This window comes from Aquarana catesbeiana, linkage group LG05, assembly GCF_042186555.1.
Source record: "Aquarana catesbeiana isolate 2022-GZ linkage group LG05, ASM4218655v1, whole genome shotgun sequence".
NCBI lineage: Eukaryota > Metazoa > Chordata > Amphibia > Anura > Ranidae > Aquarana > Aquarana catesbeiana.
Window position 1 is genome coordinate 308656974 of NC_133328.1, and position 15252 is coordinate 308672225.

Here is a 15252-nt window from a genome sequence, read left to right on the forward strand (position 1 = left end):
ATGGCCCAATACATCAGAACAAACCAAACTATAACTGGCATTGAAGTAGGAGGTATTACACACAAATTATGTATATTTGCAGACGATATATTACTTTTTCTATCATCACCACAGGTCTCTGGTCCTAACTTAATACCAGCTCTTGATGGATTTGCAGCCCTATCCGGCCTTATGATTAATCCTAAGAAATGCCTAATGCTTAATATTTCACTCACAAACATGGAATTGATCCCGGCTAGGGCTGCACTCCCATTCACATGGGCAGAAAAATCAATCCCATATCTTGGAATTCATTTAACAGCATCTCATTCTGACTTATTCTCAACCAATTATCCTCCTGTATTAAGACATATCACAAATCTAATAAAACAATGGTCGCAACTTCCTTTATCCTGGATAGGGAAGATTAATGCAATCAAAATGACTATTCTACCCAAATTGCTTTATCTATTCAGAGTCCTCCCTATTCCAATTCCTTCCTATTTTTTGAGAATAGTACAAAAAAGAGCAACTTCGTTTATATGGGGCTCTTCTAAACCACGTATACCTATACACACACTACATCTTCCCAAAAATAAAGGAGGCCTGGGATACCCTAATTTTACTAACTACTACAGAGCAGCACATTTGGCCAGTCTGTCCAATTACCATGCAAAACAGGAAATCCCATTATGGGTATTTATAGAAGCTTCAGAAAATGACCCACTATTAATATCAAATTTATTATGGCTTGATCCTAAAGACCGCTTTAAAATTCATAATCCCATAACTAAACACTTCTTATCTCTCTGGGATAAACTAAAAACCAAATATCAGTTACAATCTCCACACAATCCTCTCCTTTCTTTTATCAGAAATCCGGCCTTTTATCCGGCATGGATCTACCCAAATTCTTTTAAAGCTTGGACAACATCAGGCATTCAGACACTAAATGACTTCATAGCATCTAAATCATTCCTTTCATTCCCATCGCTTAGAGAAAAATATGATCTACCAAACTCTGAGATATTTAGATATCTCCAAATCAAAAATTTCTATACACCATTCCTAAAGGGGGATACACCATTATCCCAATTATCCATTTTTGAATCAATCTGTACAAAAGATCCATTTGCTAAAGGTACAATTTCATCATTTATAAACAATTATATGGAGTAGCAAATCTTAATAGACCCTCTTACGTTCAGAGGTGGGAGGAGGACCTGGGACGAACTTTAGAAGACACAGACTGGTCTAACATATGGCTCACATCTAAGTCATCTTCACCCAACATCTTAGCACTGGAGACAAATTATAAAGTCCTAACTCGCTGGTACCTTGTACCCGCTAGAGTGGCAAAATATTCACCTAATACCTCAGCTCTTTGTTTTCGAGGATGCCCAGAAATAGGCACACATTTACACATATGGTGGACGTGCCCAGTAATTTAACTTTACTTAATCTAAAACCGGAATGGTTAACACTCTCTCAATTCAAACTTATGATCCAACTAATAACGGCTGCAAAACAAACAGTGGCCAAGGCATGGAAATCTCCTACATTGTGACTCGGTTAAATTGATGATAGGCAACTCCTATCCTCATATTGATTAGTGGTTCCAAATTAATAATATCTACTGCAGTAGGGAACAGACACAAAAGATACGCTCAGCATCTTTCCAAATTACTGTTCTGCTTTATTATGACGCAATTGAAGGTTTTTATGCACATGATTACGTAGGTATCACATTAATATTACAATTGTAGGTTTATGGTAACAAGGGGCGTTACATAGGCAGGATAATTCTAATCAGGACTCGAAAGAATGTAAACATTTACTGAAAACATTATTAGTGCCGTGTGCACAGTGAGGGCAGAGTGCAATACATACAAAATACAATACAATTATATACAGAACTTACAAATTTCCATTACAGTCTCTCCTCTTTTGATCAATATTTTGATCACTAACCATACCTGCTATCACCTTTAACCTGGAACCTCCACATGCTTAGGTGGAGGTAGTCCTGGCCAAAGAGGAAAAAAAACTCCATTGTGGAGAAAATAATAGCTGAGCAACTTTTTCATTACAAAATGACTTTTCATTGTGAAGAACAAATGATTGATAAGACATAATTACAGAGTACTGGCTGTACACTCCTGTGGCCAGAATGGCCTTCTAGCTGAATTGTGGACATGCTGACTTATCAGCATATGTAAACACAGACAATTCTACATAAAATGGAAGACGTACAAAAGACAAATATGACTTCAACATGGCTAAACTATTTTTCAAATATATATATCCCTTACAATTAAAGTAATTGAATCAAAAAGTACCCTAGACTGTGATCACAAGAGGGAAACAAATCAAACACAGAGATTTCTTTAATTAAGTCATTTTTGCAGTGTCTGGTGTGGATCCAGGTGACTTTTCCTTCAAGTTTTGCAAAAACTGTACATGAAATAGATGCTGTATTGAGTCTCCAAACATTTCCTTATATATAAATGTCTCTTAACAATCCAAAAGTCACCTGGCTTTGGTTTTAGATCCTTCCAAACTTTTAGGATCTGGAATTAGGGAGAAAACACATAAATGAGTTTGTAAAAAACCTTAAAAGATCATCAGCATTCTCCGTGAGATCCGAATGGAGGACTTCAGCTGCTGAGACAAAATATAAGCAAGTGAGTAACACACTCCCAAACAAAATCTCATAGGGAGAGAGTCCAACATCCCCTTAGGGGCTTGATAAAATTTAAGAAAACATTCAGGCAAAAGTTTTCTAGTTTCTTACTTTACTTTGTCCGCTATATTGTAGACAGTAGGGGGTGTAAAAATAAAACCTCAAAACTTCTAGTAAGGACTCTCCTATAAAAAATGATTTCTTTTGTTACTCTCTGTACTTTCTGCACTCTGTACTTACAAACTACTTCTGATAACACTTTTTACTGTGGCCTTCGCAGTAGCATTTGCCACTGGACATCCAAAAAACATGTCCATACAGACAAAATGCATACTCGTAAGATCCTGACTTGGGCATCTGGATATATCTTTTTTGTAATCTCTGGAAGGGATGTTGAGCTTTTGGTAACACCTTTGGTAACAGGTAAAACAAGAAGTGGTATGTTATAAAAACAACTGTGGTGAACCCTGGCTCTATCCCATGCTCATTTACTAAGGCAGCCATAACTGCTTGTGACTGATGACACGGTCCATGTGTCAAGCTGGAGGGAAAAGAGTGGCTGACAGACATAAATGATCACCTTTTCCAAAGTCCTGTTTCATAAGAAGTTGCCCCCTGTGGACCACTTGTTCTTCTCGTTCTTGGGTCCTTAAAGTTGAATTATTAATCCCAGCTATACTGGGCCAGAACTAGGGTGGAATCTGTGAGTTGCACAGACCCATCAAGTGTCCGGGGCTGTAAATGCAGCATCCTTAGAGTCACCTGGTCTGCTTCCATGTGTGAAAGTTAATATGGCTACCTCAGCAAGAAGCTGGAAGGCTGAAAACAGCCAATCAAATTAACTTGGCATGCTTTATTGGTTTACCTGCCGAAGTAAAAACAAACTTCTGGCCCTTCAAATGGAACCAAAAGCTCTCTATATCTCGACTATCTATATAAATATACACTCTTTTTATAGCTCACAGGCTTTGCTAAAACATGGAGCTCTGCTTCTTGCGCTGGGGAAAAAGGATCCAATGACTTTGAATACAGGGTATCCTTCTGGGTGATAAACTGCATACTCAAATCTACAAAAAATGTAATATCTGGGTCTTCAGGGAGTGTGTCCTGCACTGGACTCACAGCAGCTGATTCCTATGTCATCAATTTAACACATGCATCTTTTCCTTTCTTTTGAATAAATGTATGCATTTTTCATTGTTAGATTTGTACATAAACAAACTCATATTTTAAACCTTTCATTAGACAAACATTTAGTTAGCTGTAAATTTGCTGCACAGAATGTCGGACCATTGACCAAAACAATATCTAACTTTGTCTAATAGCACCTTTGCATAAAAGCTACAGCTCTGATATATCGGTGAACCCTTCATTACTGGGTCCAGCTTGCATAAATATATTACAATGTCTTGTTTTCTATCACACTATTTGTGTAAGAACTCCAGTTTCATGTTTCAAAAGACAAACTTTTTCCTGGCAATATTATAATAAATGATAACAATACCCTGCGGTCATGCAGAGATGTCCATAAATCCAAAACTATTCTTCTGCTTATACCACTGCACTTACAAGAAAAAGGGGCACATCATTTCACAATCCACACATTCTGCTTTGGATTTCAAAAATAAAAATAAATAAAAACAAAAGGACTAATCTGTATGATGGACCAGAAAGCATCAAAAACTATAAAACAACTGGCTGCAGGTGGCATCTATCCTAACAGGGTGTGTGGACTTGATGTGATGGGTCTGTTATATTTAAATTTTATTTATTTTTACTCTTACATCATGGACCGCACATCAAGTTTTCATCAAAAACCTTACAATATCATTTTTGTAGAAAAACTTCTTATGTATCCCATCCATCTTGGCTTTGTTAAATATTATGGCAGCTTTATTCAAAATAACAACCTCATCTTAATCTTTTTTTCTCTCACAGGGAGGCTCAGCTAGGGGGTAATATCTCTACAGTACAGTGATTACTTGATATTTGGTGGACAGCGTGCTTATCTCAAGCGGAAGTGGTGTGTTGGTGTCTCCATTCCAGAAAGGCCCCAACCGGGTTAAGGTCGCAAGCTCCCCCAAGCTTGCCGTTTGGTAAGCGCGCATTCCTACTATTATCACAGTGGTGCGGTGAAGGACATATTCATTTATTTGCATTCCCACTTGTCGATTGGGGCTTGTATCTACGTTTCTTCACATCATCTACTCATCTGAATTTGATTCCGGATAGGACTTTATACTCTTATTGGTTTAATATGAACTTTATTATGGTAGGTTAATTGGCTTCTGTCCAAAATTGGCCCTAGTATATGAATGGGGACCTTGGATTGAGGGTAGGGATTGATGTGAGTGTGCGATGTTCAGGGTTAGGGACAAGGGTCAGGGCTGTAGACCCACACTCACTCAGGTTGAACTGGATGGACTGGTGTCTTTATTCAACCTTACTAACTATGTAACTATGTAACTATGTAACTATGAACTTTTTTCATTAATTAATTTAAACCTTGGGTTTAATATTCACTCAGTTTATTTGGGCTTTATCATACAAATGATTATTTTCACAGCGCTGCTCCTTATTGATTGTCATCCCACTAATACCTACATATCTAGTCAATCCCTCTTGGATGCGTATCAAAGCCAAACATATCTTACTATTGTTGATGTGTGGATAATTGCACCTAGGCCCAATCCTACATCTTCCCCAAAGTTCAATGTACGCTATGCCTTTGAAAATGCTATAAAGATTCCCTCACAGAATATAGATCCCAATTCATTTAACCTAACATACAATTTAAATTAAGAACTCCCTCTTCAGAACCTTCATAAGCACAGCTCCAAAAATGCAGGACTTTGTCTCCCATCACACTCAGTTAAACCTCAAACCCAATCAGAGAGAAAGCATATTCCTCTCTGACCCACCCAGATTAAGTACACTTATCAAGAAAAATAGCTGGTCTATATCTTCCTCCGGTTTATCAACCCCCCCCACCTAACAAAGTCCCTCCCTCTCTTGGTAAAAGAATACCTACACTATATCTATAAAACCCGCATTTTGGTACAGAACATACATAAGTTTGTTATCTGCCCTATACCATAAACGATTCAACTGTACTCCTCACAACATGACTCCGCCAAATCTTCACTCCACTCCTCTTTCGCTGAAAATGATCTCTGTTAATGCCAAAGGCCTAAACATTCCTGAAAAGCGATCCCAAATTCTCAGAGAATGCCACAAACGGTGTCACAAAAGTGGTTTTGCTGCCAACCAAACAGGGGGGTGTTCGGCCCATCCCTGTAATAGACTCAACAAGCCACATCTGGGGGAAGACTGTGTATAATGGTGAGCTTGTTTGAAGATATTTCTGACCAAAAGTGCAAAACTCACTTGACAACATGGTGATTCACAGACCACATGCAACACATGTGAGTTCAGCCTGAGGTGGACAGAAGTAGCTAGCACATATTAAGATGGGATGGTGGGGTGGGTGCAGGGGATGCCATGTCTCCAGACATTTTTAAAGCAGAGGGGACCCATGGGGATGCTTAAATGAGCACAGCTAAAGGGATGTCAGAGAAGACATTATTTGAAGAGGCTATGTAAACAGTTCAAGGCAAAATTCTAATAAACACCAAGGCAGAATGGCCACAGGGAATAATTGAGGAAGGTGTAATAGAGGGAGTAGATGATAAGGCTGGCTACCCCATAGTGTAAGCAAGTTCCTAAACTCCATGGAGCCTTCCCCCTCAGCTGGTGAAAGAAACATGAAACTGCATGTTTGATAATCAACATTCACTTGGCCAGCCCCTGCAGAGCAAAAATGAACCTTTTTGCTGCATGAAACAATTACAATGCATGTGTTGTCAGTCCCCCTGAAACCACCCTGTTGCAAAGAATCTTCCAAGATGGACCAAAAAGTTGTAAAGGATTGTCCCCAGGCTGCCCTCAAGGAAAGAGCAAACTTGTCTGTCTAACTCCCATTCATACTCAAATATACTAGGGGCCATTTAGACCTGAGCCTTAATTCTTAGCCAGCATGTCTGGAGATTTGTAGAGGCAAAGAGAGTTTCTGTTCTGACTCCACCCCCCTCTGACAACACGGGGAAAGCTATAGGGAAGTCCCCGTGCGTCAGAAGGGCGGGGCCACCCGGGTCACCTGGTGGCCCCGCCCTCCGTTATATAAGAACTGTCACCTGAACAGAAGCGTCACACAGTGGAAGACTCCCACTGAGGTGGATCGTGCGAAGGACGAACCGGAGAAGAAGCCAGAGGAAGATGCCGGATGAGAAGACCGGAGGAAGAAGTGGAGGAAGAAGTGGGGGAAGAAGAAGATGGAGGAAGAAGAAGAACACCGAAGGAAGACCAGAAGAAATAAGATGGAAGAAGTGGGGAAAGAAGAAGAAATTAATACAGGAATTGTCAAAAAGCATCTTTTTGAACCTTTTTGACACTTTTTTTGTGAAGTAGTAGGGGTACATTTGTACCCCATTACCAATTCACATGGGGGGGCCGGGATCTGGGGGTCCCCTTGTTAAAGGGGGCTTCCAGATTCCGATAAGCCCCCTGCCCGCAGACCCCCACAACCACTGGGCAAGGGTTGTGGGGATGAGGCCCTTCTCCCCATCAACATGGGGACAAGGTGGGGGGGCGCTACCCCAAAGCACCGTCCCAATGTTGAGGGCATGTGGCCTGGTACGGTTCAGGAGGGGGGGCACTCTCTCGTCCCCCTCTCTTTTCCTGCGGCCTGCCAGGTTGCGTGCTCGGATAAGGGTCTGGTATGGATTTTTGGGGGACCCCACGCCATTTTTTTTAAATTTTGGTTTGGGGTTACCCTTAAAATCCATACCAGACCTCATGGGTCAGGTATGGATTTTGAGGGGGACCCCCACACCATTTTTTACAAATTTTTCATGCTAGGTTCCCCTTAATATCCATACCAGACCTGAAGGGCCTGGTATGGAATTTGGGGGGACCCCCACACATTTTTTTTTTTTAAATTTTGGTTTGGGGGTTCCCCTGTGGGGAAATCCCATGACGTTTTTATCAATGAACTTTTATGTGTATTGCCGGACCGACAATTCATTATAGCCGGCGCTAGTGCTAGTACTTTTAAATTACTTTTTTTCCTTTAGAAATGTCATTTTTCACTCGGACTGTTTTAAACACGGGAAACATGCGCCACTTTACAGGCATACTATAGACACCCCCAGGTATGAAATTTAAAGGAACATTACACTTTTATTGTTTCACTTTAAGCATTATTAATATCACTGCTCCTGAAAAAACGTCCATTTTTAAAACTTTTTTTGCACTGATACATGTCCCCTGGGGCAGGACCCAGGTCCCCAAACACTTTTTATGACAATAACTTGCATATTAACCCTTAAAATTACCACTTTTGATTTCTCCCATAGACAATTCACTATAGCCGATAATTCACTATAGCCGCTATTACTTCATGACTTTTTTCCCTTTAGAAATTTAATTTTGCTGTCAGACTATTCTAAACATGGGAAAAAGGCGCCACTTTACAGGCATACTATAGACACCCCCCAGGTACGAAATGTAAAAGAATATTTCACTTTTATTGTTTCACTTTAAGCTTTATTAAATTCACTGCTCCCGAAAAAACGTCTGTTTTTAAAACTTTTTTTGCACTAATACATGTCTCCTGGGGCAGGACCCAGGTCCCCAAACACTTCTTATGACAATAACTTGCATATAAGCCTTTAAAATTAGCACTTTTGATTTTTTATGTTTGTGTCCCATAGACTTTAATGATGTTTGTGTGTTCGAACAAAGTTTTTGCATGTTCGCATGTTCTGGATGCGAACTGAACGGGGGGGTGTTCGGCCCATCCCTAATGACAAGGAATCACGATGCCCCTGTCCCCGACACTCTTTGTTCTTTGTTACTCTTGAATCTTTACTCAACAAAATATGACTTAACCCAGATATCAAAGGTATTACAATAAAAAGAACAAACTTATAAGCCCGCAGCTTTTGCTGACGACCTCCTACTCTTCTTAACAGACCCACATATCTCTATACCAAACCTGCTAAAAGAATTAAAGAATTTTTAGACTTTCTCCAACCTAAAGATAAATTATTCTAAATCAAACGCCTTAAAAATAACATTACCGCCTGATATAGTTTCACATTGTCAAAATAATTTCCCCTTCACCTGGGCCAAGGACTCAATATATCTGGAATTAAAATACCAAAATCTCTTTCAAGTCTCTTCCAAGACAGTTTTGCCACAGCTATAAAAGAAACTAGAGAAGATTTTAAAAGATGGAACATTCTTAATGTTGCATGGTTCGGCAGGGCCTCACTTCTCAAAATAACCATTCTACCCCCCTTTCTGTACCTACTACAAACCATTCCAATACAGATTCCTGCCTCCTTCGTTAATTCCTTTCGACAAGCCTGCTCTTCCTTTATTTGGAGAAACAAACTACCAAGAATCAAATTTGAATGTCTCACCCTTCCAAAAAATAAAGGTGGAATAGCCCTCCCAAAAAATAAAGGTGGAATAGCCCTCCCAGACCTACGTCGTTACTATTGGGCAACACACCTTGCCAGGATTGTGGACTGGAACATCCACCAAGATGTAAAAGCTTGGGTCATACTAGAACACCCCATCACCCCCAATGCCTGAGATCCTTACCATGGATACACCCGTATCACATATACTCTCAAACCAAGCTTCACCCCCTAATATTTGACAATATTCCAAAATGTGACCAAAGCAACAAATCCCACTCCCTGGCTGCTCCTGCTAACTCCTATACGTGCTAACCCAGATTTCCCCCCAGGCACAAATGACAACTTCTTTGCTATACTTGTATTAGCAAATCAACTGTTCAATGTAGGAGTCTTCCTAACACTGGAAGACCTAAATGTTAAAATATTTCCCAAACGTATACCACAGTGGAAATACATGCAAATGAGACACTTTCTGTCCAGAAATGCAACGGCACATCACTGGACAAGAAACTTGTCTACTCTGGAAGAACTTTGTTCCAAAAAATCTCCCCAAAGACATCTTATATCTGTCCTGTACTCGTCACTATTCAAAGAGTTCAGCGTTCTCTAGCAAGGCGTTTTCTGCATGGGAACAAAACCTAAATGTAAAAATCACTGACCCTGAATGGGAGATAATTTTTTCCTATATTCATAAGGATTCCCTTAATGTAGCCACCCAAGAATGCGGATTTAAGATCCTTTTGAGATGGTATAGAACCCCTTTACTACTTCACAAATTTTCAAGCTCCATCACTAACAGGTGTTGGCGATCTGATGTCGAGAAAGGAACAATGCTTCATATTTGGTGGTCGTGTCCTGTAATCCAAGTAAAGACGTCATGTTTTTCTGGTAAGCAGATTTTGGTGAAGGATCATTTTCATACTATTGGAAGATAGCATCACAGTTGCAAGATTCGGTGTTGAATTTATATGGATGTTTTTATTATTTTTCATTTGTTGGGACTTTTTTTATCATTTCTTTTTACACATTGTTGCACAGATGGACATTTTATTATCAATTCTATTGATGCATGAATATTTATGATCACTTGATTTATTTTTCACATTTTTCATCATATTGTTGCACAGATGGAGAATACTGTTTTTCTTATGGTATAATTTGTGATTGGTTTAGAACTATCAACGGTCATCTGACCAGTCTCATTAGCGCCCCCCTATTTTACGTTTTACTTTAAGACTATAGATGCATATCCTTCGAATGACGGATGACATAATAGCCTTACTGAAATAGAAATCCCAAACCACTCCACCTGGCAATATCCCATCCGCTCCCTAATGTGATCCTATTGGATCCTACATATTCGACTCTCAATAAGCTGTTGCCTCTTTAAATTTCTTATTGTTCCCCATCAATTCGAATCAAGAGAGAGGGGATACTGGAACTCCCCTCCCACCCCCCTCTTTTACCCTCCCCACCTACCCTTCTTCTTCCCCTATCCTGCCTCTACACCCTCTTTTTTGAACCTCATATGACAAACAGCCTCAAAATAATTTATTTTCCAAAAAACCCTATTATTGCTCAAGGTTAAGCACAAATAACATAACCATAATTTGCATATGATGACTTACGTCTTTACATGGGAAAATAATACTTTTGTTTGTACAGTGTTATGAAAACACGTACCATACCTTATAATTTTTCCTACATATGCTAATCACAGACATCTGATAGTTCATATGTTTTATTGTTTTACCAGTTATTTCCTAGTACTAGTACTTATGATATCATTGGTGAAATATTATTTCTGTATGCTTCATTCACTTTAATAAAAATTTTCTGGAAAAAAAAGTGTTCTAAATACAGCAGTCAAGTAACAGAAAAAAACCTTCTGTCTCATCTCCAGTAATTAGCTGCTAGTTAGTGTTGTCAGCCCAACATAGGACCCAGCTCCTTGCTGTAGATATTGCAGGATCCCTAGGTATATATTCTGTATTCTCAATGACAAGAGAACAATGTACTAGCAATCTACTTGGTTGAGGGGGGATTATGGTGTGGGGTTGTTTTTCAGGGGTTGAGCTTGGCCCCCTAGTTCCAGCAAAGGGAACTCTTAAGGCATCAGCATACCAAGACATTTTGGACAATTTCATGCTCCCAATTTTGTGGGAATAGTTTGGGGATGGCCCCTTCCTGCTCCAACATCCAACATGACTGCGCACCAGTGCAGAAAGCAAGGTCCATAAAGACATCGATGAGCAAGTCTGGGGTGGAGGAACTTGACTGGCCTGCACAGAGTCCTAACCTCAATCCGATAGAACACCTTTGGGATGAATTAGAGTGTAGACTAAGAGCCAGGCCTTCTCATCCACATCAGTGACTGACCTCACAAATGCACTTCTGGAAGAATGGTCAAATATTCCCATAGACACACTCCTAAACCTTGTGGACAGCCTTCCCAGAAGATTTGAAGCTGTGATAGCTGCAAAGGGTGGACTAACTTAATATCGAACCATACAGACTAAGATTGGGATGCCATTAAAGTTCATGTGCGTGTAAAGGCAGGTGTCCCAATACTTTTTGGCAATATAGTGTATCTATGAATGATACTTTGGCATCAGCAGGATAGAATACCGATTTAGGTTTGTAATTGGTGTGTGTGATGGTCCGTGTGTTTGTTACGGGGAACAATGTGATGTTTAGATCACTGTCTCCAGACCAAAGGTCTTCTTATGTATCTAAAGCCAGCAATTCTGCCTCCCAAATGGCCTCTGGGCGGTGGGTGGGTCTATCTTTAATTGAGGGTGGGGGTTCATTCATGTTGTAAAATCATTTTAAGGTGAGTTTCCGTATAAAGCTATTGAGATCCTGGAAAAGGGTAAAAAAATGATGGGAGGGAGAGGGAATCGAAAGAAATTAAGTCCTTTCTGTAGTAGAGAGATTTAATGAGGCTTTAAAATGGAAGGAAACTCTAATTCCTTGAATGGGCCACCACAACCTTAACCAATCATTGTCCTTCTTGATATGCACTATAAGCTAAAAATCGCCCTTTTTTTACCTTTTTTTTAAGCAGTGTTGCGTGACCAAAATCCTGATTCAAAAATTCAAAATGCAGCGCTAAATTAAACAAAGTGATCAAGTGAATAAAAATAGTCCATAAGAACTTTAAAATAGTAGAAATGACGTGAAGCTTCCACCAAACTTCAATGTGCACAAAGAAAGCACACCACACCCACGTGCTGCCAGTCTGCTTACCAGAACAATATAAAAAACATACGATGTAATCAAATGATGCCAAGGCTCAACAGTAACTCGGAATGACACTCCATCACAGATAGCCAAAAGATGGGAAAAGCCAGGTGGTCACATATCATCAGGACATCAAGGTACACATGGGAAGATGAATGGATGGTGCAGTCACCAGCAGGATAACCCAGTAGGAAAAGAGCAATAATAGTGAAGCCCGTATGGATAAAAAATAGGCATTTATTGTAGTCTACTTACAAGTATAAAAAGTACATCATCACAGAAAGAAATAGGTCCGCGGTTCACAGCGTGCTTGCATCAGCTAGCCTGACATGTTTCATCCTATGTGGATATCATCAGAGGCGTGGCCAATGATGCAAGCATGCCCACATAAATAGCAAACATCTCAGGTCACACTGCCCCCTGATAGGACAGTGCGACACACATAACAGCTGTTTTCAATTGCATCTCTGGCCGCACATGCGCATAACAGGCACTCTGTATGTGAAGCAGGAAGTGAAACGTCATTTTGTTCGTCCACACATGCGCAGTGCGGCCGTGCGGTTCACAAGAACAGGAACTCAAAACCAACAAGGTCAGCAGATCCTTGCGGCCGAGAAGAGTGCCATTCGTCATTCCTAATAGAGTAAACATACGGCCGCTTATGCTCGCCACGGTCGCGCTACACAACAGGGATGTATTAAACAGCATTACATGACCGCACATGCGCAGTGCTGCTAAACAGTTAGAACACAGAGACACCAACCAGCATAGACGCATCTCACTAATGATAGGCGCAATGAGAACGGCGCCGGACAAGAGTGACAGCAGCCATGCAGGGAGCCTCTCTTACGAAAAAGGCGCATTACAATGGTGTTTCTCAATGTACAGATATCTAAAAGATACAATAATATAATATAAATAAAAGATTATTTAAACCCATATAGTCCTAAACATATTAAAAATATATCTTACAGAGCGATTAACTGCATTGAAGGGAGGATATGGAGGCTCTCAAACAATGTGGTAATAGAACAGTATCAATCGCCCAGACCAGTATATAATCATAAATTCAAACATCTTATTCCAAATGGATAAAAGATGAAGATATAGTAAAAAATGAAGATATATATAGATAAAATAAAAAATAAAAAAATATAAAAATTAAAAATTTGTAAAAAATAAACAATCACTGCCCCCTGGTGTAAATAAAAAATGAAAAATATTTTTAGCTATTATTAATAAAACAATTTATATCCCAGTCGACATTCATGCCGAAAGGGGTATAACATTTTAAATCATATATCCAGCGGGTTTCGAGTTTGGAAATTTCCCGTTTGGACGAACTGCCACGCCAGTGTGGATTGAACCTGTCGATGGCTACAAAGGTGGTTCCCTTGGGATTCTGGTTGTGACGTTCCAAATAATGTCAAGAGACAGTGTGTTTCGGGAATCCCTTCCTAATGTTTGTGATATACTCATTAACCCTAACGTGCATAGCTCGTGTCATGCGGCCCACATATTGCAAGCCGCAAGGGCAAATCAATAGGTATACCACGTTTAATGAGGTGAAGGTAATAAAGGTGTTAATATCAAATGTTCTACCTGTGGCATGAGACTTGAATTGGCATATTTTTCTACTCTTGTCATTATTGATGGCACAAACATTACAAGCCCGGCAAGGGTGATAGCCCTTAGATTTTTGGAAGAATGACACCCTATTAGGGGCATCCAAAATGTTGGGTGCTACTTGAAGTTTAAGGGGAGGAACCCCTCTAAAGATAACTTGTGGCCGGTTTGGGAGGACTGAACCCAGAAACTTATCATTTTTGAGAACTCCCCAATGTTTGGAAACATTTTTTTTTATATCAAAATATTGTTAGGAGTAAGTGGTGATCATTGAAAAATTGTAATCGGTCTCACTTGATGAAGGTTTTTTCTTATTCTGTAAAATGGAGACTCGATCCATACTCCCCACTTCATCAATAACACTGTTTAAATCGTTGGGTGAGTAACCTTTCTCAATGAATCTTTCTTTCAGAGTAGTAGCCTGTATAAGAAAATCTTCCTTAAGGGTACAATTCTTCTGCAGACGGAGGAATTGGCTCCTGGGCACTGATTTAACCCATGAGGGGTGATGGCAGCTACCTTGTCCAATATACCCATTTCTATCAGTAGTGGACATATTAAAAGCGCCATCTTTGACCTGTATGGTCAAATCCAAAAAGTTAATTTTGCTAGTGCTGCTCTCAAACTGTGGCACAATCCCCAGTGGATTATCATTGAGTTGATGCATAAAGGTGGTAAATGACAGCATATCGCCGTCCCACAGGAGGAGGATGTCGTCTATATATCTACCCCAAAAGACCAATTCTGGTCTTCTGTTGGAATAGACGACATCCTCCTCCCATTTGGCCATAAATAAATTGGCCATACTTGGTGCAAATTTTGCACCCATAGTGACCCCTCTGTTTTGGGGGTAATGAGTACCCCCAAACCAGAAGTAATTATGGGTCATGGCATATTTCAATAGATCTAAAATGAACTCTCGTTGGGCAGGAATCAACTTAACATCTCTCCTTAGGAACAGGTCCACAACTTCTAAGCCATCTGTATGGGAAATGATAGTATACAGGGACGCCACATCAGCAGTGGCCATGATGTATCCCTCTTTCCACTCCAAATTCTCAAAACTGTGAATCACTTGCACAGAATCTTTGATATAGGAGGGGGTACCAGATACTAAGGATTGTAAAAAGCCATCGATATATTTACCGATTCTGGAGGTAAAATCCGGGGGATTAACTAAACTCTTATGTAACTTCGGTAGAAAGTAAATAATTGGCTTTCTAGGTGCCAGCG